This window comes from Sipha flava, unplaced genomic scaffold (genome assembly GCF_003268045.1).
Source record: "Sipha flava isolate LNK unplaced genomic scaffold, YSA_version1 76_pilon_pilon, whole genome shotgun sequence".
In the NCBI taxonomy this organism is placed as follows: Eukaryota; Metazoa; Arthropoda; class Insecta; order Hemiptera; family Aphididae; genus Sipha; species Sipha flava.
In genome coordinates this window covers 3,121,101-3,130,088 of record NW_020273616.1, presented here as the reverse complement: position 1 = coordinate 3,130,088, position 8,988 = coordinate 3,121,101, and positions in this window count along the sequence as shown.

Here is an 8,988-nt window from a genome sequence, read left to right as displayed (position 1 = left end):
ACATTTAAATTTTTTAATACATTTTTGTCCTTGTGATCTGTAAAATTCCGATTATTTAATTAGATACCTACCTAACAATTTAATTTTTCCTAAAAAAACTATATTATGACATTAATATAAGGTGTATATCATAATATAGGAACGTAGTCTCAATACTAATTTGGGGAAACAACTATTATCAGTTAATACATAAAATGGCCTCTCCCCCTAGTAAGTCTCTAAAGCCGCGCCTGGGCCCAATGCTGGCCGTAACGTTTAAACGTACAAACGTACAATGTTGCACCATATTGTTGTCAACAAACTTGTTATATTGTCAGTACTTGTACACACGTTCACCGCTTAATAATTGGCATCTCCCCCTCCATTCCTCCGACATGGAGCCGATGACACGTTTATATAGGTGTAATAATAATGTTTGACCCAGAGGACTTGTAGCATTTGCATATTTGTTTCTCATAACCGCACGAACAGCGCAACAAGAAGTAACGATTGCGTTTAAGGTTGTGACGAGGCTAATGTTACCTAGAAAATTTAATTTTAGAATTTTAGGACATTTTTTTATGCGCATATCTCATCCCTAATAGTTTATAATGTTATTAGTGTTTTTATAAAATTCGATAACTCCGATTGTCTGGGCCGGTGCATTACTGTTGATTCCATACAGACGCACGTTTTTCCGTAGGAAGGGGTTTTATATGAACTAACATTTTTAATATTTTTCTCCCCGAACTGGAAGAAGTACCAGCAAGTTGGTAAATTTATAACTCAACGCTTTTCAAACGGGATAAAACCGACGACTAATTTTCGATTTTAAAATATTATCTAAAACAGGTGTTCTATAGCGCACATTTGTTGATCTGTTGGGTCCATACATGTCATCAGCTCCAATGACAATTCGCTAATCACGTTGTGACGTACGGACGAAAAACGCGTTCGTGGTGCAGGTGAAAACCTACACGGGGTAATACGCGATCGTATGCTTTGCGAGGGCGTTCCAACGTGTTATTGGTTTCCCGTGCCCGTACGCCCGTCTTTGTAACATTAATTACCGTACGGAAAACGTGTACCTATTTAGGTTAACGCCGAGGTCGACTGTTAATCCGGTTCGATTACCGAACGCTTCGACTACGGCGGTTTTTTACTCTCTCGCAGCGTGTGCACGGGTATGGTCGACGTTTCGTTCCTGCGCATTAACGAATCCGTCTATTCGACGTCTATCCTGTTTCTGCCGAGACGACGGAGTCAACGAATACGAAGTTATTTCCGAGCTGTACGAAAGTAAAACGATGACAACTAAACCGAACATCATTGTCTTAGGCCGATCGCACACCAAAAGAACAAAACTGCATTGGACAGTGTTAGTCAACTAAAAATAATTTGTTTTTATAAAGTGTACACTACCTAGACTAAACACCATTACAGAAAACAAAAATCAGTTGTTATCATATCATCTGATGGATGAAGTTGTTCCGATTTGCATGTGGTACACATAACAAAATTAAGAACAGAATTGTAAAAAAGAAAAAAATATGGATTCATCCGTTAAATAAAAACTTGGTCCTTATCTTCAAAATCATAAATAGATGGTCTTATTTCCACTAAACTTACCAGTATTTTCCCATCACTAGCCATATAAATGTATAAAAAATATTATTTAAAATATATACGAAATACAAAATACACATGAATAATAAAATAATTTTTTCATGTCTAGTTGTGACTAATGAAAAATGTGGACACTCAAACAGTATCAGTCATGACTAATTGTCTTTTAAAACAAAAACGTTTACTACCTACTGTAGAAAAATGCTTAATTTATTATATATCTTATTTAATAATAAATATGTATATTAATACATTTAAATTCCTATATTTGTATAATTTATTTCATAATTAAAACCACCCGTTCCCTAAAAAATTTCTAGTTGTAGCTATGGTGGGGGTAAATTGGACCATAGTAAAAATAATTCCTATATACGCCATTGATCGGAATATATATATATATACACATACATAGTTCGATATAAGTAGTTAGTAATACAGTAGTCATTCGATAATTTGAAAAATTTCAATAATCGAACTAAACGTCTTGTGAGAAAACCTTTATAATTAAAAGAAAATAAATGTAGGTATTTCGGTTTCCTCGATGATTGGAAACGCCTTTCGGTGGCAGAAACTCTACAATTCGATTTTATTTTTGACAGAAACTCTATAATTCAAATATTTTAATCGTGATTATGTAAAGATAAAATATACATAAATAACCTTTTTTACGTACTCGTAATCAAACTAATAACGACGATTTCTTACTACCTAACCTTCTTAAATCTAGGTTTTAATAGTATAATTTTACAAAAATAAACCTCTGCAATAAGTAAACAATTATTGAAATCTAATAAAAAGTAGTCAGAATATGGGTCCCGTAAAGAATAAGTGTCTGTCGATTACCGACAAAAAAAAATTAATTGTAGAAGTTGAAGCTGATGAAAAAAAAATATATGCTGCTCTACGGATTTCTTTAATATGTAACATATAATATAATATGATATGTATGATAAATGTCAAAATAAATTTAATAATATTTTTCACCACTATTTACTCGTAATTCGAATTATTTTTTTCCCTTGATTTTTTGAACACACGATAAATCGACAACCTCTATAAATCGAATTTTCAGTTAAGTCTTCTGAATTTCAAATTATCGAGTGACTACTAGTTATTATTTAACTAAACACTCATATTTATTTTTTTGAAAAATTATTAATTTTTTTTTATATAGTCGCTTGCATTTTTCCGATCAAAGCGTTATCCAAATTTAAAATGTAGATAAATACACTGTCATCGATATCATGTCTCTATAGATAATTTAAGATATTTGTTTCCTTCGAGGTTACATAGGACTCCAAAGGGTAATATTAAGTTTGAGAATTGTAAAAATTCTTTAGCTTTAAACTAACAGTTAGTATAGAGTAATAATTATTATTTCTAAAAATCTATAATCGTATATATATATATTACTCGTTGTGTATACACGTGGAGTACAACTGATTTTACTAATTTATATACATCGAGTTTAACGTCACGTCGAATAATTTAATATATATATTTAAACATCGAGCAAACCTTATACGTACTTGATGTAGCCGAACAAATATCTATGTACAATGATATATAGTGCACGACGATTGAATGATAAATCTGGATAACTCTCCGAAAGCGTGTTCTTCTTCGTGACCCGACGGATCAAATATTTGCGAATAAAGATATAGACGATGGTCGAAAATCATTGGTACGAGAGTCGTACATCACCGAAGATTTTTTACAATAATGTCAATCGTCGTCGGACGATATAGTGAAAAAAAGATTTTCATCATAAACATCCTTTTAGGCAGAACACCCTACACGGATAGCCTTTACGGTACCTACAAGACTTAAATGTGCACGGTCATCAGAAATAATCCGATTAATGGTGACGCAAAGGTAGTTCGCACTGTTACCAGTGTTTGTTAATCGATGTAGAAATAGGTTGATATAACATTTTCATTCTTCATTTGTTTTTCTTTTTTTTTAAGTTTTCTGACTATTATAAAATTACTATTTTATGCATTTTTTTTTATCTTTCGGCTGCCTTCGAAATGCTATAATTTTCTAATATTAGATAGCATACGTGCACTTTCATGAGACTACCCTGTATATTATACTTTATAGATGCATACTGTATTTTTAACGATAATGTTCTTGGTTTTATGTATTTTTGAGAAAAAAATATACTGTTTAATGTCAGTAAATTTGTCGAATCGAAAAAAATTCAATTATTTACTCAAATTTTATTTTACATTTTATAATCATTGTTTTATATTTGTATATTCTAAAACAATAGTTGCATGAGGAATTCTATTTACAGTTATCAATTGTCGAATCAATAATTTACGGTAAATTGTATGAACTTCACAGTTTAAATAAGAGGAGAGGGATGGCGCATACGCCCCAAAATTATACTGCAAAACAACGCTGCTCCTCTAAACTCTGAATGTTCGTAAATAATTAACTATCAATTCATTAATTAATATATGCGTGTAAAATATACGTACTTTATAACATTTCCGAGAATTATTCTACTTTGAGACATGAAATGAAAAATAGTAGTGATCATTAAAAAATCATTTAATACTTAAAAAATCCACTTTGAAAAGAAAATGGTAGGTACTTACAACATTTGGATTTTATTATTAAAATTTTGTCTGCTAAAATAGTATATTAATATAGCATATTAGTGTATTAATACAAAATGCATTAGTTTTTCTTAAATGTAATTAGCCATAATTGAGAAATGTTGTTCGTTGTAAAAATTAGCTCTTTATACATGCGTATATAACATGTATTATTACGAAGCATTTAATTCGATATGTACCGAGTAATCATATTTTTTTTAAATCAAGTTGTATTAACCTTCGAACTGTTATCGTTGAAACATTAGTCATTTTTTCTTATATTTCAACGTTTTTCAATAGTCATACAGCGTTTAAATAACTAAGTAATATTTATGTATAAAATAGCTGGTAAATCAGCATTCACACCAAACCGTGGATCAAGAAATGTTTAATAGTGGGTACCCAATTAAAAATCTTATCTTTGCAGTACATAATTCAAACGAGTTTATAAGGTTTATAACAACTTTTCTTCTTTTCTATTCATTAGATTAGCCTTAAATTTAAGTTAACTTCAAGTCGTATGTATTCATGATAAACATACCAAGTTATTGATATTTTAACGAGTACCTAATAGATAATATATGTTCACATTTTTGTTTTAGGAGCAGCAGTATAATATAAAATATACCCATGAAAGTTGAATCATGAGAAATTGAAGTAGTATCTCAGTACCTATATAAAATTTTATTAACTTATGTTAACTTTGATATTCGTAGTATTATAGACTACACCTATCGTGCACAACGTCTATTGTATAACATTTTAAAATATAATAACAAAATTAGATAGATTATTTTATTTGGTCGGTTCGGTAAGTCATGCAGATTATTATATTATGCAGTCATGCAGGTATGTATTAATGCTAGGTAGAGATAATGCTTTAAACTTTTTTAAACTCGTAATACTGTTACCGCGGTGATTTTCTAAGGTCGCGCGATACGAGCTGTGCGCACCTTCGGTTGTTTGTTGAATTTTTTTTATTCAAACGATATTTCCAAGGCGAATATTTCAATCGAATTGTTTTCACATGTTTATGATACACTCTGTAAATGTAGTAAACAATACGCGCATATTGTTATATAAAACGCATACGCAGTACGGTCGCACGAGCGTTAAATGAGTATAACATAGGAGCACCGTTGTAATAATAAACGATACCCATATACCATATACACCATATAATCCGTTCAAAATCATTTTAATTAGAATATTTCATTCGTGAACGTACAAAAATACAATGCAGCAACTGCATGAAGGTACCTAAAACAGTTTCCATTATAACCATATGAAACCGGTTTCATTAAAGTTAAGCGGTATCTTACATGCGGTCGGCACTTGTTTCTTTCAGTTGATTTTATATAAATATTAAAACCTATAATTCCATGTTATACTGTCGCACATTGTACTAATAGAGTCGATCAAATTATTATTAATTAATATATTTTTTTAAATTATCCCGATTTCTCAATATTTTGAAAATAATACAAAATGTTTTTTTTTATTATTTGCCCGACATGAAATAGGCATTTAACTAAATGTCTAGGTGGATAGTGAAATTGCATAAACATTAAATTCTTTGACTATATGCCTAGGCATTTAACAAAATGTCTGATTTGACTATATGCCTACGATATATATATATTTATTATTATTATTAACTGTACATTTATTCTGTACAAACCGGCAACCTGAGCCAAGGGCGTTCGTTTAAGAACATCTGCAACTGGGAGGGGAAAGCGGTCAAGTTCTCAATATAAATTGTTATTCATAAGTAAATAATCGATCTAGTGACTTAAATGAAAAATTATCAAAAAAAAAAAAAACCAAACCACATAGCCTCTACTCTGTAGTTATCAGCGGTGTGCGTATTACATAATGTAGGAGTTTCTGGTTTATAGATACGTTACCGTCGGCATCGAACTCGTATTAATGTACACGTAGAAGGAAGCACTGGAGCAGTTCAATAATTGTGGAGCAGTATCCCGTCGTTGCAAGTCCACTAAATCGCGCGCTGCGAAATAGACACAGAACAACTTTCGGATTTCGTAATGGTTCGCGTGCAACGTGCATGTGTAAATAAATATATAAATACGTACACGATTGCGCGTCGGATGGGAGAGGTTGTTTCTCGGTGAAATTTTTCCAACTTTCTTCGTAGCCTGTCGGTGTTCCGAAAGAAAATTTCTCTGCGCATCATCCCAACACGTTTAAAATTAAAAATACACGCCAAATGAAACATGCGCGTTTTTATAAAATATAATAAAACTGCCGTTAAAGTTTCAACCGCGGTTGTGGCTATTCTGTTTTTCTCTCGGCCGAGGGAACACACCCGTTTTTCTCTTCCCAGACGTGGGCAGTGGCAACGATCTTCTTGTATAGGAATATATTATAAATAATAATATATTCATAGTGTTTATTTCGTTCTGTTAAGAGATTTTTAAATTATTCCGATACTTCCAGTTTTTTCTTATTCCCTTGGAAAGTTTCTTTTTTCAATTATATTCAGACAACACATAAAAAAAAAAACAAAAAAATATAATGCTAGTACCTAAAATACGTTCATGCTGAAATATATATCGATTTATACATACTATGACTGTTGAAAAGAATCACCAAGTACAAAATGCTTGCACTAGGACGTTTTATAAAAAGTCTTTAAAATTTAATAGATTCTAAACAAAAGTTACTTTTATGATTTTTTTTTTTTTTGTTTTATGTAAAAATATATGTAAATATAATGTTCATACATTTTAATTAGTTGATTTAAAATTATGATTTTCGTTACCACCAATAATTGTATTGTTTACTATTACAGTTTTTTCTTCTCGTTGTTCTTTGGTTGCATAATTGTTATGTTGGAGATTATTCAATATTTAGCTTAATTTTATAAAGAAAAAAAAATTGTAAAATTTGAATACATTTATGCAGCATATTGTTTTACATAATAAGAAGTGTTTGTCTTAACATATCAGATGGTACAAGAAATATAATTAAGTTTTTTCATTTTTATCTCAAAGTAGAAGACATCAGGCTTAGTTTAGTTTCCTAACTATAAATGAAATAAAACAATAAAGTATAAATAATAATCTTCTTTTTGTGGTTTGTTGAAGAATAAATAAAATTATGTAAGTTACTAATAGCGTTGTATTAGTTTGAACTTAAAAGACTAATCATATAAATTAAAATAATTTTTAATAACAGAACATTAATATTCAAATACAATTATTTTTTAAGGTTTATTTAGTATTTCTTAATTACACATACATTTTTTTTTATGTAATTGTCTCTGTATAAACGGTGAAGATACATAATAAATATACACCAAGTAGTTAGTAATTTTTTTATTTGCATAATGTTATTACAACTTGATCAATTTTGAACATTTAACATGGAACTCTTAGTATTAATATAAACTTTTATATTATTTTGTATATATTAATTTTAATTAGATCTAATTAGAAATAAATAGTAATAAATAGATTGTTTATAGTTCACACTTACTCAATTAAGTTGTTAATAATTAGTTTTATGTTATTATCATAATATTTCATTTAAAAATGGACTAGATACTTTTAAAATTCTAAAACAAAACAAAAAATAAATTAGTTGACAAAGCCATGTTTAAGTTAATTTGCTTTAATATGAACACAACCTGTGGAACAAACACAGCATAAAATTAAACTTAAGAATTTGTTCAAAGCAAACAGAAAATAAAATATATATTTTTTTAATTATTGCACATTACATTATTCATAAATATGTAGGTAAAAAATATATTTATATATATTTATTTAATCTACTAATACTGAAAATATTATGAAACATACAAAGATACTTTTATTTTATTTTGTAATGAGATATTCAAATTTAATTTTGATTTAATTTGAATATATACTTTATTTTGTAGGTAATAATAATTAATTTATAAAAATTATTAGTTGTATAAAATATACTGATAACAATTCTATGTTATTCGTATAAAGAAAAACAAATAAGTTAATAATATTACATAACAATGTTTGCACAACACATTAATTTAATCATATAAAAATTTGTATAAAATATCATAATGATATTAAGTAGTGAAGTTTATTTTATTACTAAAAAGTAAATTGATTTACAATGATATATTTAATGAAAAACGACACATAAATAACAATAAATAATCAATATTTTTTTAAAAACTAATAATTCTCAAAAAATTAATTTACAAATGAATAAATATAATTGAATAACATGATTATCTACTATAATTATGAACTTTTTTCAATGAAAAAGATTGCACGTTAACATTGTTCTTAGACATAAGTAAGATATTTTAAGGGTGAGAATTATAGTTTATACTATTATACCAAGTTGTAGGTATGTAGATCAAATATAATTTGGCACACACAAAAAAAAAAAAAAAAAAAAATTACAAACAAAATAATAACGAGGAATGTAATAGTCAGTCGTTGATAGAGACTACACATTTAATGACTCGTATGTGATAAATGTATAAGAACTTATACACACATATTGAATATAAGTGTCAACAAATGATATATATTATAGGCTTAGATAGCGAAATATAAGCTAAATTTATCAATGTGTAAAAAATATAATTATTCATGTTACACATAATACGTATGTATTTTTTATTAAATTAAGTAACTATACACGAATAAGTCTTAGAAAATTAATTTTATCAAATAAAAAAGGTAAACATCAATCAGAGCAATTAATAAATAGTAAATACTTGAAAAAGGAATATGAAATATTGTTAAATAGTAAATAT